At 40.1% G+C, this 25,234-nt stretch overlaps 1 protein-coding gene across 2 annotated transcripts in view; it reads left to right on the top strand.

The window, feature by feature from the left end:
* Positions 1 to 19,452: 19,452 nt before the first annotated feature.
* Frs2 (fibroblast growth factor receptor substrate 2) overlaps positions 19,453 to 25,234 on the top strand; it is an 89,170-nt gene continuing 83,388 nt past the window's right edge. For both annotated transcript variants that reach the window (XM_042698839.1, XM_042698840.1), the window contains exon 1: positions 19,453 to 19,579. The gene's annotated coding sequence lies outside the window, so the exon portion shown is untranslated. The remainder of the gene's footprint in view (positions 19,580 to 25,234) is intronic.

Below are 25,234 nucleotides of genomic sequence, written 5' to 3'. Positions count from 1 at the left end.
TAGTGGTTTATTGGAGATAGGAGTCTCACGGTCTTTCCTGCGCAGGCTGTCTTTGAACCATGATCCTCAGATCTCAGCCTCCTGAGTAACTAGGATGACAGGCGTGAGCCACCGGTGCCCGGCTATATTGAATTCTTGATTGTATTCCCTCACCCCTACCCTCACCTTCATTTATCTACTCCTCTCCCCTGGGCCACACTGCACCTCTTGCAAGTACTCAATTCCTGGTGCTTATTTGTTAGGTTTTGACTTGGCTTTTCTAAGGAATTACACTGTTTGAGTTTTCCCTTGAATCTACCGTATTTCAGTTAATATGTTTGCATACACTTGCATACCACCAAACGTATTTACTTATAAGTTTATGAGATAAATCTAGTTCCCACATATAAGGGGAACCATGCATTCTTTGTCCTCTGGCCTGACTTACTTCATATAAAGACTGAAGACAAAATGTGAATGTTAAGAAAAATCCAATATTTCAATGAAAAAGTATGGTAATTACATTTACTCATTAACTACAAATTACATTTTCTTAAATACAACTTGAAATCACCCATCATGCTTGTTTAATTTCAGTTCAAAGATTTGAAATTAAGTATGCAGGCATCATATACCATGGCTATAATACAATTTATCACAGTGGGCATTGTCATCATAATTTTCTTGTTTTCTTTCCAATGCATTTGATGATTCACTGGCAATACTTTGGGATGACACCATATTAATAGTAATTCAGACTTTATGGGGACCTAATTACTGATAAATTAATGAGACCAATCTGAACTGCTCATATTTCAGGAATTGAGGCTTTTTCATAGGGGACTGTGAAAAAAGCACCTGTCTTGTAACCCTTCACCTGTGAAAAACATTAGTTTTTCTAATGTTTTTTCAACTAAATTAGTCCCTAATTTAGTTGAAGCAGACATGGTTTGTAGGGTTGGTGTGTCTAGTGTGAAGTAGATGGTCTGTTAGTAACTAAACGAGCACTTAGCTTTGGAACAGTTATTCTTTCTAGAGAAATAGCTTTGTTTTAGACTAAAGCAAGTAAGTTTAGAGCTATTAAGCAATATCTATCCAGTGGCAATCTAGGACTTAAATGTAGCTTAATCAAAGGTGTTTGGTTTCTCTGCTGTGCAATATCTAATTATATATAGATATAGATAGCTCAAGACTTGTCAACTATGTCAACAGTGGCTTGAATACATTTTAGATTATCTAGAATTGTGATCACATATTGGAAAGCATACTCCAATATATGATGTATCCCTCTGGGCTTTTTAAATTTTTTTTTTTTATTATTGTGGAAACACCATACAGAGGGGTTACAATTAAATGGGCAAGATAGTGAGTACATTTCTTATCAAGCATTGTTGCCTCCTGCTTTGTTTCCCCTTCCCATCCCTTCCCATCTCCCATCCCCCACCTCCATGGGCTTATTTTCTTTAATCCCCTTATCTTCAGAACTTGTGTTATAATCTGTACATTTTTTAGCATGATCATAGTAGAAGCCATCTTGCCAGATTCCATGATATCTGGTGATCAGACTTCTGGAGCCAAATCACTGTCATTAAAGAATATCAATCCTGATAATTGTTATTAATGAATGTCAGTCCCGATCTTGATTCTAGTTCTCTGCCTAGTGTTGTTTTCCCTGCTCCTGGTATACTGTGGAGTAGGATGTTTAGATTTAGCTTTCAGAGTCATTTTGTGTGTGTGGAGGAAGTAGTTTTAGTCTATTTTTTCCCCTTACTTTTTGTGTTCTTCTCACCTTATCTAGCTATTTTATGACTGCCTTCATCCTGATTCTATTCCTTCAATGTAAAGTAGTTCTTATAGTGGCATTTCAAAATTTCTGTTCTGAGATAATATCAGAACTGATGCAGATCCCAAAATGGAGACAGCAGTTGACTTTGTTTCTCCATTGTTATTTGTTGAATCTTTGTCCTCCATCCTCAAGTCCACAGCTCCATGAAATGCCATGATCCCCAGAGGAGGTGTGGCCTCAATTTTGTGTTTTAGGCTCCTATTGTAAATGAATTTGGAAAAGATGGTGTGCTTTAGAGTACTATGTTAGCCAGAAGTCTTCAAATTTTTATTTATTTATTTATTCATTTTAGGTTTAAATTAGGGCTTCCTGTTTTCTAGAAAGGCATAGAGCCATACCTCCAGCCTCCATTGCCACTTTTTTTTTTTTTTTGTCTGTCCTGGGGCTTGAACTCAGGGCCTGGGCATTGTCCCTGAGCTTCTTTTTTTTCTCTTTCTCTCAAGGCTAGCACTCTACCATTTGAGCCACAGCACTACTTCCAATTTTTTCTTTATATGTGGTACCGACAAATCAAACCCAGGGCTTTATGCATGGTAGACAAGCACACTACCACTAAGCCACATACCCAGCCCTCCACTGTCACTTTTTAGAGCCTTCAAAGCTATCTTATTCTTTATATCCCATTGCTACTACCCTACTTTAGATCACTGTCATCTGCCAGCTGTCATTTAGATTGCTGCCACAAACTTTTTATGATCTTCTGTCCCCTAATTAGATTAGATACCAAGAAGTTCTGCCTTAATGAATTGCTATTGGAGGTAAGAACTGAAGAATGAGTCACGTGAAAAGCTGAAAAAAAAAAAGCATTCTACCTAGAATACAGAGCAAGTGCAAAGATCCTGAAGTAGGAGTGTTGGGTGTGTTCTCCAAATGTTGGCAGCAAAGAGCAATTTTCCTACAAAACTATAATTGATGGAATAAGATACATGGTGTGAAGCTGAGCACTAAGGCAGGTGGCTAGATTACACATCGTCTTTTGGGCCATAGCCAAGGACTATGGGAAACCTAGGAAAGTTTTAAGGAGGAGATGGCATGTTCCAATTACATTTTAAAAGCTCTGGTTATATTGATAATGGAATGTAAGATGACCATAGAATGTAGAGACCAGTTAAAAAGCCATTGCAACATAGGCACTGGCAGTTAACACCTATAGTCCTAGCTACTCTGTAAGCTGAAATCTGAGGATAGCAGTCCAAAGAAAATCTGAGAGACTCCCATCTCCAATTAATTGGCAAAAAGCCAGAAGTAGATGTGTAATTTCAGTGATAAAGTACCAATTGTGAGCCAAAAAAAAATAAAAATAAAAATAAAGCATCCCCAGAATTCAAGCCCAGTACTGGCAGGGGAAAAAATAGAAAAAAAGAAGGAAGGAAAAAAAAAGTTATTCAAATTTAGCGAATTTAGTGGTTCACATCTGTAACTTCAGCACTCAAGGAGACTAAGATGTGATGATTACAGTTCAAAGTCAGCCCCCAGGAAAGTCCATGGGACTCTTATCTCCAATTAACCACCAGAAAACCGGAAGTGGAGCTGTGGCTCAAAGTGGTAGACCTCTGGTCTGAGCAAAAAAGAGCTCAAGAACAGTGCCCAGGCCCAGAGTTCAAGTCCCACACAGCCCCCCAATTTTTTTTTTAAAAAGATGGGGTGGCCTAGGAAGGTGGCTCAATGGTAGAGTGCTTGCCTTGTGTGCATGAGGTTCTGGGTTCGATTCTTCAGTACCACATAAGCACAAAAAAGCTGGAAATGGTACTGCAGCTCAAGTGGTAGAGTGTTAGTCTGGAGCTGAAGAGCTGAGGGACAGTGCCCAGGCCCAGGGTTCAGGCCCCACGACTGACAAATACAAAATTGAAAATTAAAAAATTAAAAAAAGAAGAAAAGAAAAGAAAAAAGAAGCTGAGGCAGGAGGATTATGAATTCCAGCAAGCCTATATCCTGAGATCTTGTCTCAAAAATCAACTAAAGGTAACTATACAGATTGATTGATAGATAAAATCATTTCACGGGCTGGGAAGGTGGCTCAGTGGTAGAGTGCTTGCCTTGCAGGCATGAGGCCCTGGGTTTAATTCCTCAGCACTACATAAGCAGAAAAAGTCGCAAGTGGTTACTGTGGCTCAAGTGGTAGAGCATTAGCCTTGAGCTGAAGAGCTGAGGGACAGCACCCAGGCTGCATTTTAACTGTGTTAAGTATGAAATGCTTCTGAGACAACAAGTACGTTTGAAAGAAGAGTTTGTGAATATTAATCCTGGACTTCCTTGAAAGGTCTAGACTTGACAGCACTGTCATGGAGCTTTAGGAAATCAATGAACACTCCAAAGAACAGAAAAGATAGTTTGGTATTTAGAAACCAAGAACTAAATACAGAAGTACTCATTGTTGCTAAGGGTGTTGCTTCTCCTAGATCACCTCACTAGGCATGCATGCATAGATTTATGTACATTGATACCTGTTTGTGCTCTTATATTTATTTATACCCATATCTCTCTATGTACATATGTACATAAGTTCACAGGTTTCACCCTAGTTTTCCCTATTCTGGTTTATATTTCCTTTCTTTGATAATGACTTGCTTGACTGTCATTATCTTCAATGTTTTACTAACTTGGGTAAATATATGTTTAACTGATCTCCTAACATCTTTAAGCTATCTGTCACCTTGCTAGAACAGCCTCCCTGCACGGGCCATACATAGCACCATGTGTTTGCGTTTCAGCCAGAAGGAAGGAAAACTCATTTGCTTCATTTAGGTTCTGCACCTGTCTTATTAAGTATATCCTTTAGTATTTTATGTGTTTTATTGCTATTTGAAAAAGCGTTGCTTGGGCTAGAGACATGACTCAAGAGATAGAGTGCCTGCCTGGAATGTGAAGGCTCTGAATTCAAAACAAAATACTACACACACACAAAATTATTGTATTTTCTGTTTATTGGTTATATACAAAAAGGCAAATATACATAACTCCATCTTAATTTTCATGTCTTCCAATCTGAAGTGAGGGAAAAATTAATTTTTAAAATTTTACTGCTTATTGGTTATTAGTAATAGTCAACATTTCTCAAATGTTTGTTAGCTATATTAGTTTATATTTCTGTGAATTGTGGGAACCTTTTTATGTTCTGTGTGAATATTTGTTTGTTTGCTTTCTTTTTTTGTTTTAAGTCGAAGACCAGGACTTGAACATGGTCCTTGATACTTTCACCCACTGGCTGGCCTCGTTCTACTGAGTCACATCTCCAACCCCGGTGCTTTTTTTTTTTTTGGCCTGAACTCCGGCCTGGGCACTATCCCTCAGCTCTTCAGGTCAAGACTACTTCAGGTCTACCACTTGAGCCACAGCACCACTTCTGGCTTTTTTCTTTTTGCTTATGTGGTGCTGAGGAATCAAACCCAGGGCCTCATGCATGCAAGGCAAGCACTCTACCACTGAGCCACCTTCCCAGCCTCATACTTAAAAAAAAAAATTCCAAAGTTGTTTATAAATTTAAAAGTACTGTTGTTACAAATGCTTTCCAAGTTAATCCTTCTCTCCTCCTTTTCTTCTTTCTCTTCATCCTTCTTTACTGCCTCCATCTTCCTTTTGTGTAGGAGATTGAACCCAGGGCCTCAAGAATGCTAAGTATAGGTTCTATTTCCAAGCTGGACTTAGAGCCTTATCGACTTATTTTTTTACATTTATATAATTAATTTTATATGCTTAAAGGTGTTCATCTTTTTCTTTGTAATTTTTCATATTATTTTAGCCCTTAAATTCCTTTCCTTATAGAGATGCTGGAGAGTCACTTATACTTTATTTTGGTTAAATATTTTTAGAATTTTAACTCTATATCCATCTGGAACTCAGGTTGCTTTATTTTTTAGCCCACGTGTGCAAAGTTTTAATGCATTACCAATATTATTCTTCTACATTTCAAAACTTGTCCCAGCTTTTATTTCCCATTAAATTAATCTCAGTTTATTTTTGTTTGTTTGCTTGCTTTTGTTAGTCATGGGGATTGAACTCTGGGCCTGGACACTGTCCCTGAGCTCTTTAGCTCAAGGCAAGTACTCTACCACTTGAACCACAGTGCCACTTCCAGTTTTTTCTGGTGGTTAATTGGAGATAAGAGTCTCATAGATTTTCCTGCCTGGGCTGGCTTTGAACCACGATCCTCAGATCTCAGCCTCCAGAGTAGTTATGATTACAGGTGGGAAGCCACTAGCTTCAGTTTAATTTTTGACATGTAGAAATGTTAAACTTTTTGTAGTTAAATCTATTCATCTTCTCTTTAGGGACTCCTTCCCTTTTAAGCTTTGAAAGACTTCTCCTGTGTAGAGATTTAATATGCAAGTATTCATACTTTCTTTCCCCCCACCCCTTTTCTCCTTCCTCCTCCCTTTCTCTGTCTTCAGTTTCACCTCCTCTTTTCTTAGGGCTTGCCTGAAGGCCAGCTTTAAGCAAAACAACCATAAACTAGCCCTAAATCACTTTAGCCTCTTGGGGATCTTATAGAGCAAGAAAAAAAAAATGTGGATTGAGATGGCTTCCTGTGTAATGCAGCTTCCTCCCTCCCTTCCCCTCCAACATAAAACAGTTCAGAGTCAACCTTTGCAATATGTGTGTGTACCTCTGACAACTCTATGCTACTGAAGTAAAAGGTTGCCTTTAGATATTTGGTATATAAATTTAGTCAGTTCTACAGAGTGAATGAAAATGAAATATGGCCCAATCCTGATCAGATGCTGCTTGTTTCTCCTCACACCGTGGGGTTCTGTTCTATGTCATTTCCTTTGAAGTCAGTGGGAGCTCTGTTCAGGAGGGCAACAGGAACACGGGCCTCTATACATGAAGGTGAGAAGTGCCATTACGATAAACTATTCGCAATGTGGTAGAGGGAACATTGCTTTCACACACTTGGTGGCTGCCCTGCAGATCCCACTGTCTGTGAGAGCTTTGTTCAAATGGAGCAAACAAGAACTTTTTGAATGTTGACATACAAGGGCTCATTCAGCAGAGCATCCCGTTATGAGAGGAGGCACAGTGCTGGGCAGACATTGCAGTTTTTAGCCAACACACTGAGGGCATTTCTCTTACATCCTCTCCATCTGTAAAGAGTCTGTTTGCAAGACCCCAAAATGAGTTTCTATAGATTGGAGAGATGTATAAATATTTTTATGTGTTTGGACTTACACAGAATGAGGGCAAACTGTGATCATAAAAAAAGAGACCTTTTTTTTTTTTTAATATATGAAAAGAAAGAATTCTTTGGAAATTTTAGCTGAGGGAGGTCCTTAGTGAAAAGCAGAGCTTATGATAGAAACAACAAGAAAAACTCTGGCATGGAGACCATATTGGACCTGAAGAATTCTACAGGATTGCTGCCTATTTCTGGAGCATTATTTTATTAATTGGTCCATGGCATCTTTCTCCCCTCATCCTTTGTCCCAGTATTATGATGTGTCCTGTATTATTATAGGTGTGTGTGTGTGTGTGTGTGTGTGTGTGTGTGTGTGTGTGTGAGTGTGTGTGTGTAAATTGGGATTCTGCTTTATTCATTTAATGTTATTTTGTATTTTCAACATGATTGTTAATGTGTTGTATTTCATCTTAGAAAAATCCTTGCCTAAGGGTAAGGATTGTGGCTTAGTGCTAGAGTGCTTGCCTAGCGAGCACGAGGCTCTAGGTTTGATTCCTTGGTACCACATAAACACATAAATAAATAAATAAAGTGTCCATCCCTCCCCATAGCACCAGGTTGGAGTACAGGCTTAAAAAAAGGAAAGAAAAAATCCCTTGTTTATACATCAAAAGGCCAAGATATAAGGAGCATGGTTTGAAGCCAGCTCTGGCAAACAAATCTGAGAGACTCTTATCACCAATAAGCCAGCAAAGGCTGGAAGTGGAGGTGTGGCACAAGGGGCATAGAGCCAGCTTTGAGCAAAAAAACTAAGGGCTTAAGGCCCTGAGTTCAAGCCCCAGTACCGGCACCAAAACAAATACAAAAACAAAATCCTTTAACATATTTCTGAATGGAGGTTTTCAGTTTCTATATCTTTTCTTTTGTGATGCTCCTCTGTTTTTGCAAGTATCCCTCATAAAAAAGTAAAACTTTTTTCAAATGTACTCATTACCTTACTCATGTGATTGTAATCCCTCTGTACAGCATCTTTACAATAAAATAAAAACTAAAAAATTAAAGCTTTTTGCAAAAGAATATTTTATTTTTCAGTATTTTGTTTATAATACTGGAGACTAAACCCAGAGCCTTGTAGATGCTAGGCAAGCACGCTTTTTTTGAGCTACATCTACAGTCTTTAAGAAGCATACTTTATTATGGATAGAGAAGCATAGGAAAGTCCTTTGAAGAGAAAAAGAAGGCAGGTGAGTAATAACAAGAATTATTTTAGTTTCTAACAGCTGTCAGAACTGGTACTCATCTATTTTTACTTCACATAATGTCCCTGTATCCTTCTGTCAACATGACATACTTGTCTTCTCTTTTAAAATTAAGGTTTAGGTTATATCAGAGTTGTTTTTGTTACTTTAGCCAAAGAATTTTGACTTTATGTTATGTACAAAAGTTAGTTAAACTCTTATGAATTTTTGTTCATTTTACTGTTTTGTAGACTATGGTTTTGGTTTTTTATTTTGCCTCTCTGATGTATTTTCATCAAATAATGTCTCCCTGAAATTATATGGAAAGAAATTTACCACACCAGAAAGTTGCAAAAACTACAAAATTTCTATCTAATGGGCTGGATAAGAATATGGTAGTAGCCAGGCGCTGGTGGCTTATGCCTGTAATCCTAGCTACTCAGGAGGCTGAGATCTGAGGATCGCGGTTCAAAGCCAGCCTGGGCAGGAGAGACCGTGAGACTCCTATCTCCAATAAACCACCAGAAAACCGGATGTGGTGCTGTAGCTCAAGTGGTAGAGCGCTCATCTTGAGCTGAAAAGCTGAGGAACAGGGCCCAGGCCCAGAGTTCAGGCCTCACGACTGACCAAAAAAAAAAAAAAAAAAGAAAGAATATGGTAGTAGTAGTTAATAGTTATACATATGCCGGGCTCTGGTGGCTCATGCCTATAATCCTAGCTACTCAGGAGGCTGAGATCTGAGGATCACAGTTCAAAGCCAGCCGGTGCAGGAAAGTTCATGAAACCCTTATCTTCAACTAACCACCAGAAAACCGGAAGTGACACTATGGCTTAAGTGGTAGAATGCTCTCCTTGAGCTGAAGAGCTCAGGTACAGCACTCAGGAGTTCAAGCCCAAAAAAAAAAAGTTATACATAATGGGTACCCAGTACTATTGAAAAAAAAAAAAAACAGCAAAATTTTCAAGTAAATTAGACAGAAAAGCATGTGATTCAATAGCTAAAATATTGTGTCAAAATACATGGTAAATGGATCATTTTTCAGTATTAGAAAATAGGGCAAGTAATTAAAATAGCTTGAGTTATATCTCATGAAATTATAATCTTTTTTATGCTTTCTAAAAGATCTTTTGTGTAAATTTTTTTCAGCAGAATAAAGACCTCTTGTATATTAAAAAAAATACTTTAGTTACGTTGCTTTACAGTTGGGAAACTAGCTTTGACTTTAGTTTTTAGTTTCCTGAAATAATAATGCCCAAATATCTTAATTTAGCAGTCAAGGCCCTTTTGACTAGAGGACTAATGTACTTAGCTAAAGTTTTCTTTTACTTGATACAAACCCTTTGTTTCAGTTAAATGGATCTACACAAGGTCTCCTTGATAAGCTCTAAACTTTTCTACATTTTTAAATGTCAGGATCCTTTTGTGTCCCGCTTTTCCTATTATTTTTTTGTTTTGTTTTCTTTTGTTGGTCGTAGGGCTTGAACTCTGGGCTTGGGCGCCATCCCTGTGCTCTTCAGCTCGGTGAGTGCTTCAACTTTCCTTCCTTCCTTCCTTCCTTCCTTCCTTCCTTCCTTCCTTCCTTCCTTCCTTCCTTCCTTCCTTCCTTCCTTCCTTCCTTCTTCCTTCCCTTCCCTCTCTCCCTCCTCTCTCTCTCTCTCTCTCTCTCTCTCTTCTTTTTCTTTTTTTTGGTGGTACTAGGGTTTGAACTCAGGAACTGGTGCTTGATAGGCAAGCACTTACCACTTGAGTCACATACTCAGCCTTTTTTAGTTTTTAATTTTAGTTATGTTTTAAATAGGGTTTGTATATGCTCCAATTTGGCCTAGACCATAATGCTTCTATTTACACTTTCTGAGGAGCTGGGGTAATAGGTATATACAACCACACTCAGCTTTCGTTGGTTAAGAAGGGTTGTCATGAACTTTTTATCCAATCTAGCCTCACACCTCAGTCCTCCCCATCTCTACCTCCTGAGTAGCTAGGATTAGAGGCATGAATCATCTCATCCTGCTCATTTTGACAAATCTTGAAAGGCATTAAGATCCAGCTGATATTTTGTGTTAATACCATGAATGATGAAAGAAATCTCCAGAAATTAATGACTGCTATTTATTCAGCATTTGTCACTGCATTATTATGACCCTTTTTCTAGGAACTTATAATTTAACTATCCAGCTGACATTTCTATTTTCTTTCCTTCCTTCCTTCTTTCCTTCCTTCCTTCTTTCCTTTCTTTCTTTCCTTTCTTCCTTTCGTCAGTCTTCGGGCTTGAACTCTGGGCCTGGTGCTGTCCCTGAGCTCTTCAGGCTCAAGGCGAGTGCTTTACCACTTGAGCCATACCGTCACTTCTGGTTTTGTGGTGGTTTAATGGTGATAAGAGTCTCACAGACTTTCCTGCCCGGGCTGGCTTTGAACCATGATCCTCAGATCTCAGCCTCCTGATTAGCTAGGATTACAGGTGAGAGCCACCAGGGCCCGGCTACCATTTTTATTTTCAAATGATCTGTTCTGGAACTTAGAGTTCTTGATATTCCCTGTGACATTCTGTCCCTTGTTCACAAAAAGCAAACAAACATTTGTAGTCGTTTAAATCTAGGGATATTTCAAATGGACACACTTTTTTTTTTTTGGTCGGTCGTGGGGCTTGAACTCTGGGCTTGGGTGCTGTCTCTGAGCTCTTCAGCTCAAGGCGAGCGCTCTATCTCTTGAGCCACAGCGCCCACTCAAACTTTTTTTTTTTTAATGCATTGAGCTTGTAACATAATAAAAATTCAGTAGTTGATTTACTATAAGGGAATATATTTAAAATATATGTACCCACAAACTGATGCTTATGTATTTTTTTTCCTTCATCAAAAATCATTGGCTTCTTTTTTTTTTTAAATTCAGGGAATGTTCTCTTCTTCTTGTCTCCTGAAGTATAAAAGGAGCTTCACTTTTCTTACCTTTTCCCTGGGCTTATCTTTGTAGCTGAAATCCTTCCTACTATAGTAAAATCCACTTTCCATATGAATTTCTGTTGGTTTAGAGAAGAGTGACTAGAGATCTGCCCTTGGCACCACTCCACTTCCTTGGCCTCTCTCCATAGTCGCCATTTAGAAATCTCCTGGTCTGAAGGGTTTCCCTCCATCATACACTCTGTGGAGATTAGAAGAGGATTGTATTACATTGACTTCAAATGTGATGGAAAATGAAATTTGCTTTACCAAGAAAGAAAGCTTTTGAAACCCAAATCATTTAACTAAGAACCTTTAAAAAGGGGGTAGATATTAGTGAGGTAAAATGGCAGATATAAGTTCCTAAGTAAATATCACAATATTTAAAATTATTCACACATGAATGATTACAGGGGTTTAGTTGGATCAGAGTAATAACTTCTCATATTCTTTCTAATGATCTATATTGCACAGTAGGGTAATTGTGAGTGATAGCAAATTTATTTATCTTGTTTCTTTTTTTCAGAGCTGATGATCAAACTTAGGACATTGCTCATGTTAGGAAACTTCTCTACCCTGTTACCTCCTAGCCTAACAATTATTTTTATATTTTAAGATAGCTAGTAGAAGCTAGACTTCAGTAATTCCTGAGGTGGCTGAGATCTGAGGATTGAGGTTCAGAGGAAAACTTGTGAGACTCTTATCTCCAATTAGCTACCAAAAATCTGGAAGTTGCACTGTGGTTCAAGTAGTAGGGTGCTAGCCTGGAGTACTTTTTTTTTTTTTTTTTGGTCGGTCATGGGGCTTGAACCCTGGGCTTGGGCGCTGTCCTTGTGCTCTTCAGCTCAAGGCGAGTGCTCTACCGCTTAAGCTACAGCTCCACTTCTGGTTTTCTGGTGGTTATTGGAGATAGGAGTCTCATGGACTTTCTTGCCCGGGCTAGCTTTGAACCGTGATCCTCAGATCTCAGCCTCCTGAGTAGCTAGGATTACAGGCATGAGCCACCGGTGCCCAGCAGCCTGGAGTGCTTTTAAGTTCAATTACTAGGACAGGCATACACACACACACACACACACACACACACACACACACACACACACACACACAACTTAATTATAAAGAAGTCCCCAAAGTTCTGATTTTTTTTTTTTTTTTTGGTCAGTTGTGGGGCCTGAACTGTAGGCCTGGGCTCTGTCCTTCAACTCTTCAGTTCAAGGCTAATGCTCTATCACTTGAGCCACAGCACAACTCTGGCTTTTTCTGCTTATGCAGTGCTGAGGAATGGAACCCAGGGCCTCATGTCCATGAGGAAAGCACTCTACCACTGAGCCACCTTCCCAGCCCCTGATTTTTTTTTATTTCTATGTGTTTTTTTTTTTTTTTTTAATTCTATGTCTTTCAAATTGTTTAGAAAAAAAAATTTTGGAGGGCCTAGCTTGCCAGGGTCATAAGTATATATTTTGTGTGGCTATTGAGTTTTGCTTATGAGTGTGAATGCACTAGAAACGGCTAGAAACAGGTTGAGGACTTAGCTCAGTGGAAGAGCCCTTGCATGGTAAGTGCAAAGCTTTGAGTTTGATCCTCAGCTCTGGAAGAAAAAAAAAAAGCTATAAAGGCCTAGAAAGTAGCATACTCTATGGTTTACAGGGGTTGAATTTGCAGAGTGTGGGCAAGGGAATGGGGAACATTGGAGGTGAAGAAGCACTGCCATAGTTTACTCCTCTTTCCCCTAACCATCTGTGACCTAAATGTAGTTTTTTTATCACATGCACGCACAATCTTAAAAAAAAAAAAGAGTGAAACAGTCTGGAAACAGCAAATGTTTCACCTCTTCTTTTGCTATCCAAGTTTAATATTAATGGGCTTATAGTTGGCAAATGTTAACATAGTAAAGGAGAGGGAAGCTCTTAAATCATTGCCCAAGTTGAGTGTATTAACTTTGCTTTTTCTTCCTACAATAATGGTTAGACTGTTGCCTGCTGGTCGTTTCTTTTCAGACACAACTGCTGGTCAATGCTGTTATCAGTCATTAAGCTTCCACAATCTGCCAAGCACTAATATATCCATGTGCACATTTACCAGTGTTGTTTTGTTGAACTCTCACAAAGGTCTCAGGAGGTAGATATTATTATTTTGTTTCAAAGAAACAGAGGCCCAAAGTTTGTCTTCAAGCTATGTCACAGGGCTACCAGGTGCTAAGATGTGTCTCTGGCAGTCTGACTTAGATTCTGTATTGAGAAGAGGAAGGGAGACAAATCGTGTGTGGTTTAAGGTTTTCACTTTATTTTATTGTTGGCATATACACTTGTCTAATTGGGAAGTGACTAAAAGCATCTGGGTTGGGTTGATGTGTTGGGTAAAAATTACTATTATTACACGGATGATTATTATAGTATTTGGTAATTATGCAGTGCTTTGTACTTCAAAGACCTGTGCTTTATAATCATTTACTAGCGATGTCTCACAACATCTATGATATAAAGCTGCATTTATCATGTGTACTTTGCAGAAAGAGAAACTGAGGCAGCATAAGCTGTTGCCATTTTTATTAAGGGGGGAAAAAGAGATTGAGGGTAGAATAACAAGTCTTGCATTCCTGGTCCTCACTAAATAGCTCACTCTGCACAACCTAAGTTTCATTAGTTGAAGGCTTTTAGAGGAAGGTGTCAGTTCTAGTAGTTTTTCTAGTAGTATTTCATTAAAAATTAATTGCAAAATATGCTGAAAATTGATAACTATTCCTTTCTTTTTAGGTCTTCTATTTTGATCTTTTACCACTTTTGAGCCAATGTGACATTTTTGCTCAAATTCAATCTTGGTTTCTTGCATTTCTGCACAGCAGCACAATTTGACTACAGATACTGGGTTCTGGTGTCAACACTATATTGCTTCAGTTAACTTCTGTTGTCTGGAAAGGTGCTTCTGTTTACCTCCTGCACAGAATTCTTCATGAAAACATTCAAAGGAATTATCTGGCAATTCTAAAAAAAAAATTGGCATATATGACTGTTAGTACACTTGAATAATGAGTTAAAAAACATGTCAGTATGACCTGCGGTGCCAGGATGCGATGAGAGGATCTAAGTGGGTTTATTACGCCTCCCTATAAAAGGCCTGGAGGAGATAGATACATGTGTTCTTCTATAAATCTAGTGTCTTTCAGGTAGGAGGCAATCAGTGCTATGTCACATGGGAAAGGCTCAATAAATATTAGTTTAGTGGTTTAGAGTATGTTTCTGGAGACAGATTGTCTGGATTCTAATCCTAAGTCTATCACTTGCTAGTTAACTAACTGGGCTTGTGTTTCTTTATTTACAACAAAGGGAAAACAGATCACACCTCATTGGGCTAGTTATCATGAAATTCATTGGACTCTTTGAAGATTGGCTTTTCTTTGCAAAGAAATATTAAGTTACAATTCCATTAAAATGTTGGTAGTGATCATTTGTAACTTGATAATTATATTTGTCTTGCTTGTTCAGAAATAGTCCATGGTATCCCACAATTTGCTACACACAAACAAAATTTGGAATACCTCAGAATACATTAGAATAAATAGCAACGAACAGAGGTAAAAATTGATATCGCAAAAACTATAGTTGTTTGAAACCTGTATATGATCTTATAGCCCAGTGGCATCCTAGCTAGACAGTCGTTAATTGGCAATGCATGTCCAGATGTTTGACATCAGGAAGGAGATGACCAATCTGGCACCAGTAGCTCATGCCTATAATACTAGTACTCAGGAGACTAAGATCTGAGGATCTCAGTTAAAAGCTAGCTTGGGCAGGAAGTCTATGAGACTCTTACCTCCAATTAACTATCAAAAAGCTGGAAGTGGCTGGGTGCTGGTGGTTCATGCCTGTAATCCTAGCTACTCAGGAGGCTGAGATCTAAAGATCGTGATTTGAGGTCAGCCTGGGCAGGAAAGTCTGTGAGACTCTTACCCTCACTACTAAAACATGCTGGAAGTAGAGTTGTGGATCAAGTGTAAGCCTTGAGCAAAAGAAGCTCAGGGATAGCTTCCAGGCCTGAGTTCAAGCCCCAGGACTGACACAAAAACAAAAAGCTAGAAGCAGGGTTGTGGTTCAAATGGCAAAGGGCCAACCTGGAGCAAAAAAAGCTATGGGACAGTGCCAAGGCCTGAAATTCAAGCCCAGAACTAGCACAAGAAAAAAAAAAGTCAAAAAATACCAAAGGCCAAAAATCAGCCCCCCAAACCAGCCTCAAAACAAAAACTTAAAAAAAAACAAGACCCAACTCATGTCTGAAGACATAGGCAGCACTGTGACTGAAGTGTGAACATGACATATCCAGCACAGAACCTTAAGACTTTAGCTTAAGGTAAGCCTAAAGTAAGGGGTGTCAAGCTGGTGTTAAACAAAACATAAACAAAGAACCTCATCATTTTAATGCTGGGCAAAGGGTGGACACCCAAGTAGATGGTTCTTTTGTTTAACAAAGTGTCTTTATAGATTTCTGTGGAGGGGATCGGCTTTGCATAGACAACACCAAGTGTGATTCCTGAAAGCATGGGGTGTGTGCAATTAGCACCCCTGTGAGCAGTATTCATGTTGTATTCTTTGTGAATGGAACCCCTAGAATTGTGCAATCCAGTGATTAAGTCAATAAAGGTGATCTGGCCAGAGAGGAGGATTGAGAGCTAAATCCTTCTACATAATAAAATAACAGGAATTTTAAGTCTTCTTTAGTGGCTGGAGGGATGTATGGAATGGAGAAAAAAGTTTGGAGTAAAGTCTTTAGAATGAGAGTGCTGTCAGCAATTTGGCCACTATCTGGAATCTGAGAGAGAGAGTCTTTGCTGTTTGTTTGTTTGTTTGTGCTGGGAATAAAACCCAGGGTATTTGCTATGCTAAGCACACACTTTATCACTGAGCAACACCCATACCCTCCCTTCCTGTATTTTAAAAATAATATGAATAAAAATTTTCCCTCATCTTTTTTTAACCTTCGGAAGACACTGGCAAATGAAGTTGGACAACTTTTTTAGGCACTCTCTTTTATATGAACAAGCTCAGGCTTTAAGAGCAACACTTGTCTAAACATACAATATCATAACCCATCTTTCTGCTTTTTTGCTTTTTTTTTTTTAAGCTGAAAGTAGTGTACTTTTCTTTCCTCATTTGTTCTGATAGTCTAATGTGGGACAAGATTTATGATAACATAAATGGAGAAATAGAAAATAGAGATTAAATCACTTACCCAATGTTGCATGGCTGGAGTGATAAGAGCCCACAGTGGAATTTAGCTCTCCAGGCTCCAGCCACCAAGTGGAAAGCCTATGAGTTTGGGTTACCAGGATCTTTGAACAATCCAATTTCTGCCCTTTAACAAGAATGTGAGCTTAGGTCAATTAATTCACCTAAGTCGCAGTTATTCTCATGGGTAAAATTAAGAACATAAAAATCTCATAGTGGTATAGTAAAGGTTCATTTAGAAAATACATGTGAAGCCCATGTAATTGTAACCCCTCTGTATGGTATTTTCACAATAAAAAGAAAAAAAGAAAATACATGTGAAGACTTAAGAGAGAGCAATTCTCAAATAAAATTTGTTCCATCCCTATGCAGTATTAACTGGTAAAATTTCAGTACAAGTTTAATCAGAAAGAATCCCCCGCTAATACTATTTTTTCTCTCATGGAAAGCAAAACTTGAATAAAAATGCTCTAAAACATTCTTTAAGTAATAGGAAGAACTCTTTGCTGGGCTGGGGGTATAGGTTAGTGGAATGGGACTCTTGCCTAGCGTATACTGAATCCCTGGGTTCACTTAGCACTGGAAACCAAACAACAAACCAACAAACCAATTAACTGGAAAAAAGGCAACAAAAATCTCTTTTTCTATAGTTGAGTTACTCCCATTGGAGATAATGAGAGAGAGAAAAAAGATGAATGTATGAAAGATAAGCTTTGAACTATAATACTTGTTTCTCTTTTTACAAAAATTTGACAGTATTAGGGTATAGTGGTTTTTAAACTTGAGAGCGTATAAATTCTTTGGGGAAGCCTATTAAAACATAGATTACTGCGTTTCACCCCAGAGTTTCTAGTTTACAAGGTCTGGGGTGGGGCCTAGTAATTTGCATTTGAAACCAGTTCCCAAGTGATAATATTGTCCTTGAGGACAATACCTGGAGAAGCATTAATATGATTGTGTAAAATGCTGAGGAATTTGTTTAATAAGACCTCCAGGTAAACTTATCAGTTATAGGACCGGTTTAAACGGCCAGCATCTCCCTTCTCTGCATCCTGCACAGTGCCTGGTATGTCTATGATAGAAGATTCTCTCACTAGCCCTCTAGGCCTTGGGTGGAAAGAGAAGACCTCAGTAGGTCTTGCCAATACAGGCTCTGTTTTTTATACTCTGAGGGATAAAGGCTGCTTGAATTTGGATATTATGGAAGTTCAAATACTTTTGCAATTACATGAATAAAAAATAGGGTAGCACTTTAAATAAAGCCAGTAGCCATGGCATTGTTCACATCCTGTCTATAATAAGGGGTTCTCAAATATTTCCATTTCCCTTGCCCTTTATTAGTAGAAGGTTTCCTTTATTTTTTTGTCTGTCATGGGGCTTGAACTCTGAGCCTGGGCACTGTCCCTCACTTCTTCAGCTCAAGGCGAGCACCCTACCACTTGAGCCACAGTGCCACTTCCGATTTTCTTTGTGGTTTATTGGAGATCAGAGTTTCACAGCTTTTCTGCCCAGGCTGGCTTTGAACTGTGATCCTCAGATCTCAGCCTCCTGAGTAGCTAGGATTACAGGCTTAAGCCACCGGCGCCTGGCAGTAGAACGTTTTAAGATCTTCTGCAACAGAAACTATTGTAGACACCATCCATACCAACACTTTTTCTTTCTTTTTTTTTTTTTCTTTTTGGGTCCGGTCATGGGGCCTGAACTCTGGGCGTGGGCGCTGTCCCTCAGCTCTTCAACTCAAGGCTAGCGCTCTACCACTTGAGCCACAGCGCCACTTCCGTCTTTTTTCTTTTTGCTTATGTGGTGCTGAGGAATCGAACCCAGGGTCTCAGGCATGCAAGGCAAGCACTCTACCACTGAGCCACCTTCCCAGCCCCTATCAACACTTTTTCTTTTTACACTTATTTATTTATTTCTTACCGAATCTGGCCTCAAACATAGACTCTATCTCCAATATTTGGTGCCTTGTTGATTTTGTGGCTGAGGAATCTTTTCTTTTTTTCTTTTTCTTTCTTTCTTTTTTTTTTTTTTTTTGGTCCCTCTTGCCAGACTCTGTGGGTCGTCATACTGTCTAACTAGGGCTCAGAGATGCAGCAGTATCCAGGTCTTTTCTGCCTGTGATTGCTGTGAGGTATGCACTAAGAATTCCTGACTTTTATAGGGCCAGATAATCTGGAGAATGTGGAATTTCTATAACAGTTCAGGAATGATCACACCACACATACAACAAAAACAACTGAGGTTTGAAGAGGTTACGGAACTTGGTAGGATAAAGAGGAAAAATAAAAGGATCTGGGCAATAGGATTCCAGAACAGTAAGATTCTCGGGCTCCTGGCTTTTAGTGGGGTTTTAAGTGATGATCAATATAATATAGGGATCTAATTTGGTTTCTATCCTTAAATAATTTAAAAATCTTGCTTGGGGTAGATTATAGTGTTATCAGGAGCGTATTCAGAAACGATTTCCCCATAGAGTAGGGGAACTCTGCTCAATTTTCCACTCACCTCCTAGAACCCCAGAAACTAGGATCCGTTTATTGCAAGCTATTCTGCCTCAAGAGTTAAAAGTAAAATCAAGAGTAAACGTTTTGGTTATCTTTGACTCATTTTTTTTTCTCTACAAGATACAGAGAATAGCACTAACCTCAAAGAGTTTGCATAAACTAGTAAGGCACCCGAACCGCTTAATGGAGTGCCTGCCGCCTAGTAAGCATTCAGTACACTTTAACTATCATTATTACAAAGACAGATTGGAGGTAACAGACGACTTTTGCAACTAAGTTCTCTGAGCCCGGTTCTATTGTTTATGAAAACAGGTGGCTGGAGGGGAACAACTCTAGTTAAAATAAGGGGTGCAACCCGCAGGCAGGGGGAGTCGAGCGACCGCGGGCCAAACACAGTTCGTGAGACGCCCAAAGACAGATTTGTGGGGCTCCCGGCTCCAGGCGCCCCGCCCCTTCCCGGAGGCCCCGCCCCACCAACCAACAAGCCACGCCCTTCCACTCCCCGCCCCGCCCCGCCTGGGAGGCCCTGGCAGCTCCAGCCCGCGAGCAGTTCCGGTGCCAAAATCCTTCCCTCCCCCGCTCCCCCGGAAGTGCTTTTCCAGGGTTCGGGCCGGAGAGAGGCCTGGTAGGCACAGTCGCTGAGTCTCCATCGGCTCGGACTAGGCATCTCCAGTCCGGGTCAGAGTGTGGAGGTCCTCGTCCGCCGAGCCGCGCCCCGCGCCCTCCCAGCGTCCGGGCCGACGGTGAGTAACCCGGTAAAGGGATCCGGGCGACCGCGGGCCCGCGGCGGGGCTGTGGTGCCCTCGGGCCCCCGCTGCCCACCCCGGGCTCCGGGCGTCCAGCTCCGGCCTCGGCTGTCGGGGTCCGGGGACGCGGGAGGCGGTCTGCGCGGAACCCGCGGGGCGAGGAGGAGCGGGCTGCGGGGCCGCGGGGTGGGCGGGGCGGGGCGGGGGTGCCGCGGCTGCGGGTGCTGCGGAGCCTGGGCTGGGCCTCGGTCCGGGCGACCCCCGCGTTCCCCGCTCCCCCGGGGCTCCGCGCCGCTTTCCCGGTGAACCCGGAGGCCCGGCGCGGGGTGAGCCGCGGTGCCCGGCCCTTCGCCGCCTCTGGGTCTGTCCCGGGCTCAGTAATTAGTCTGGGTCCCAGGGGTGTCGTCTCCTCGGTGCCGGGGTGGGGCGCTGCCTAGGTGGATGCCGGGGATCTGTGGCGAGGCTTTCCAGCCAAGACCCGCTCTCACGGGACGGCTGGCTCCGTGTGGACTGCGCGGGGGACCCGGTCCGGGTGCGCAGGTCGCCTGGGCAGTACCTGCGTGTCTCCTCCCGTGGTTTCCACTCCCTCGAAAGCTTGCCGGAGCCGCCGCTGAAAAAGTCACTCAAAAAACAAAACCAGAAGCACCCCAGCGTACTTGAGGAAAGGAGGTAGTTCGAATACACGTTCACCTGTTTTCTTGCTGACGTGAAGAAAAGAGAAAGGCAGCAGCAGCGATTCTGTCATCCGCGCTCCTCACTCCTGTGGCCGTCCGTCCCAAGTCACAGCTGTGTGATGAGTTCACCCAGGGGTTACCGCACACGCCCGTGGCCAAGTGTCGGAGGAGGCTTATTTTCCCCTCCCCCTCCCCCCGCGAAGTTTGTTTACTTTCCTATTTGGAACTGTCACTTTCCCACACTGGTAAAGAAAAATGGTTCTTAGTTTCTCCCGAGCGGTTCCGTACATGATTACAGCTGTTGCTGCAGTGCAGAGGTTTCCACAGGTGGGCAGAGGTGTTTTATTTGTTTAAGTTTGTGTCATGAGGTGTTTACCTAGGATAAACCGGAGAATTTCCTAGAGGAGAAAATGATGTAGGGAGTTACTTTTAGTGGATAGATTTTAGGTCATAAAACTGTGATGAAAGGTTTGCTGAAATACAGATTTTTCTAAGCATTTAATGGTGATTTTTTTTTTGAATTATGATCAGAAGAGGGTGCATTTACTGTAGATTATGACTGAGCAGATGACCAATCTCTTGGCACTGTTGAATATATACAGATCATGAAGCCATGAACACTATCTGTACTTATGCTTATATTAGGATTTGTAGTGTAGGTTTTTTTGGGGGGGCGGAGGGGGTGTCTCATCTCATTCTTTCTCTGCCCATCACTGGAAGGAAAGTTAATGCCATGAATTAGACGAAAGTGACAAGTTTAGTGAGCACCTATACCAAGGAAAGTTTATTTCAGGGCTGTTGGTCTTTTTTTTTTGGTCGGTTGTGGGGCCTGAACTCTGGGCCTGGGCGCTGTCCCTCAGCTCTTCAGCTCAAGGCTAGGGCTCTACCACTTGATCCACAGCGCCACTTTCAGGTTTTTCTGCTTATGTGGTGCTGAGGAATCGAACCCAGGGCCTCATGCATGCAAGGCAAGCACTCTACTGTTGAGCCACCTTCCCAGCCCCGAGGGCTGTTGATCTTAAGCCACAGGAAAGGCTTGTGGAGGGAAGATTTTTTTTTTTTGGTCGGTCATGGGGCTTGAACTCTAGGCCTGGGCCCTGTCCCTCAGCTCTTCAGCTCAAGGCCAACACTCTACCACTTGAGCTACAGTGCCACTTCCGGGTATTTGGTGGTTTATGGGAGATAAGAGTTTCTCGGACTTTCCTGCCCGGGCTGGCTTTGAACGGAGATCCTCAGATCTCAGCCTCCTGAGTAGTTAGGATTACAGGCGTGAGCCACCGGTGCCCGGCTGGAAGATTTTTTTTGTACATTTTTTTTTGTTGTTGTTGCTGCTTTTGTTGTACACTTCTTTATTTTTATTTTTTATTTTATTTTTTGCAGTCCTGAACTCAGGGCCTGAGCACTGTCCCTGAACTTCTTTTGCTCAAGGCTAACTAGCCCTCTATCACTTGAACCACAGCTCTACTTCTGTCTTTTTCTGTTCCATTCTGAGGAATCAAACCCAGCACTTCATGTGTGTTAGGCCACATTCCTAGCCCCATTGTTGCACACTTTTAACTTAGATACAAACTATTGATTATTAGACATTTGCAAGTTGGGATATTGGAAATGAGAAAATCTAGAAAAGGAGTCAGATTTGGTTATGGATAAAGTGTTTTGAAGGGAAATATTAACAGTTATTAGGAAAGTAGTAAAAGAAAATTAGGGAAATCAAGATACTTTCATGCATTATAGATTTTATTACTCAAGTCAGTTCAACAATATTGAATGCTTGCTATGCATCAAGTTATATTATGAAATTGTATAGAACAAATAACATAGCTATAATAACTAAGATTAATATGTATATCTATATATATAATAATTATTTTTCCCCCCTATTATGGGGTTTAAAACTCAGGGCCTGACACTTGCTTACCTTGTTTGTTTGACTGGGGCTCTGCAACTTGAGCCACATCCTAACTCAGATTTTTGCTGGTTAATTTGAAGAGGAAGATTTGTGGACTTTTCCACCAACTTGAGGTTTTGAACTGCTGTCCTCCAGATCTCAGCCTTCCATGCAGCTAGGGTTACAGGCATGAATCACTGTGCTTGGCCAAGATTCATGTTTTGACTAATTTTCTAAGGTGTGTCTGAAATCATGAGGAATTGAATTGTACTGTATAGTAATAATGAGCCCCCCCTCCCCCATATTGGGAATTAACATTGGAGATAAGTGTTAAATGCTCCATGAAAGCAGTGTGCTAGGTATTAGAGGACACAAAGATTAAGTCTTTGGTTTTTAGGAATTTGAAACTGGTAGGGAATGTAAGATATCTGCACAAAAAAATTGCTGCATAATAAAATATGTGGTGTATACAGAGGAGGGAGATGCAGGACTATGCTTATTGGAAGCCAACTTGGGCTTCAAATCTAGACCCTGTCTCAAATACCCCCAAAACAAAAAGGAGATAAATGCAAATACTTAACCACAGAGGTCCCTTTAGGTTGTACAAAAGGGAAAAGGGTGATTATAGGAAATAGAGATAAAGTAATACTTATAATTATAGTTCTGATTTGTTTATTTAAGATGCTCTTATTTACTAAGTACTTACTAGGTTCTATACTAGTTGGTTTCTGTACGCAAAACAACCTGTAAGCTGGTATCAGGGCTTGAACTCATTGCTTTGTACTCCACTCAGCTTTTTTGTTCATCATGGCTGTTCCTATACCACTTGAGCCATATCTTCAGTCTGGTTTTCTTGTTTTTTTTTGCTTTTTTTTTTTTTTAATTGGTGAAGTCTCTTGGAACTGTTTGTCTGGGCTAACTTTGAGCCATGATCCTCCAGTCCTTTGCCTCTTGAGTAGTTAGAATACAGGTATAAGTCACCAGCACCAAGGATAAGCCTCTTTCTTAATAGTAAAGACATTGAGTCTCATATATGTTAAATAACTTCTTCTGGCTTTGTGGCTACAGCCCTAATTTGACTTCAGATCCATCTGGTTTGAAAACCTAAATTCAGTGTTACAGAGGGTAAGACTTTTTCTAAAACAGGACTAGGTGGATGAAGAAGACCTTTCAAATGAAGAAAATGATAATTAACGAAAGTGTGGAGGTGGAAAAGTTCTTTGTGTACTCAGATACAAGTTAGTGGACCAAATTACCTGGAATAACCAGTTCATTCTTTTTTTCTTTTGGTTGGTCATAGGTCTTGAACTCGACCTGGGCGCTGTCCCTCAGCTCTTCAGCTCAAGGCAAGCACTCTCCCACTTGAGCCACAGCACCACTTCTGGTTTTCTGGTGGTTTATTGGAGATTAAAGTCTCACTGACTTTCCTGCCCAGGCTCGTTTTGAACCATGATTCTCAGATCTCAGCCTCTTGAATAGCTAGGATTACAGGCATGAGCCACCGGTGCCTGGCTTATCCAGTTCATTTTTGAGCATTAGAGATGAGGTTTGAAATGTAGATTTGGACTGTATCATGGAATACAGCATGTATTTCTAAATGCTGTATTTAGAAGTTGACATTTGGAAGGTAACAAGAAGTGACTGAGGTCTAATAGTGTAGTGTGCAGGATGATTTGTTGGGAGAAGCTGACTTTCCTATAAATACTGGTAGGTTAGTAGAGGAAGGGATCAATAGGGAAGGTTTGGGGGAGATAGAAATGAAAGGTTACCAATACTATGTGTGGGCAGTGTTGATACTGTTAGTAGAAATAGAAGGAAGAGTTGCATAATAAGATTGATTTTTGAATGGCCTTTTTTTTTTTAAAGATAGGCTAGCCTCACTCATGTAGACATGTGCCACCATGCCCTTCTAAATACTTAGAAACACTGGAAATGTCCAGAAGCTTTTGGAAATGTAAGTTTTGCGTTCAGAAGAGAGGTTAGAGCTAGACATCTATTAAATATGAATGTAGGGAATATAAAAATAGATACTCAACTAGATGTGTAATGAATTAAAAGTATCAAGGGAGATTGTAGATGGGAAAGAAAGCAATAACTAAAGCAAATGAACCCTGTGTTTTCCATGGCATCTGTTTAAAATAGAAAAGACACTATGTAAATCTACGTAGTAGGTAAAGAATTTTACAGTTTGTAAATCGCTTACTAGTGCTGAGGATTCAGATGGAATACATAGAATGATCAGTAAAAATCCAACTGGGAAATAATTTTTATTTATTTTTGATGCCTCTGTTAACAAGAGTAGTATGCTATGGTTACCCCTGTTGAAAGAGGACAACCTCTTTTAGACTCTGTGAACAGTGTCAGAATTGGTTATTTTAAAGCCTCATTTGGTTGTTTTCTTGGACATTTGTTTGGCAAATGATACATGAGGATTTGAAAGTACATCTCTGTTATAGTATTCACTTTGTTTTTGCATAAGACTTTGAATTTATTTTTAATAATAAGTACATTTTAATATTCAAAGATAATACTGTGCTTCTTATAGTGGCTGTAATATTGCCTGTTATAGAAAATGGTGTTGGGGAGCAGACTTGAGCTTCAAGAATGCTATATCCCTAGCCCAATATTTGTACTTTTTTTTTCCCTATTAGCATGAATAATTTTATTGCTAATGTTCTCATTGTCCTTGAGGGATAGAATAAGAAACTTTTGTCTATCATATAATAATACAATTATATATACATGACAGTTACGTTTTCTTTGGGAACATTTAAGAACTATAAATTTATACAATTTCATGTGGTTTTAAAATAAGAGCTTTTAAAATAAATATTTTAAAACTTTTAAATATTTAAAAAAAAGATTTTAAAAAAAGATTTTAAAATAGATTTTAAAATATGAGAAATTTTGTATTAATGCAAATGATTGTAATAGCTTGCAGAATGAGGCTTAAAGTAACTTTTTAAAGACAAATTTATTATTTTTAGACCAAGTTACCATGGAAATGTTTATTTCCATCTTGAGAATTAATACATTCTTTTTGTTTTTCAGGAATTTGTTTTTCACTATATTATGGGCACTTGGGAATGT

The sequence above is a fragment of the Dipodomys spectabilis genome, unplaced genomic scaffold (genome assembly GCF_019054845.1).
Source record: "Dipodomys spectabilis isolate Male_0828 unplaced genomic scaffold, ASM1905484v1 ptg000234l, whole genome shotgun sequence".
NCBI lineage: Eukaryota > Metazoa > Chordata > Mammalia > Rodentia > Heteromyidae > Dipodomys > Dipodomys spectabilis.
This window is presented reverse-complemented; position numbering and strand designations above follow the sequence as displayed.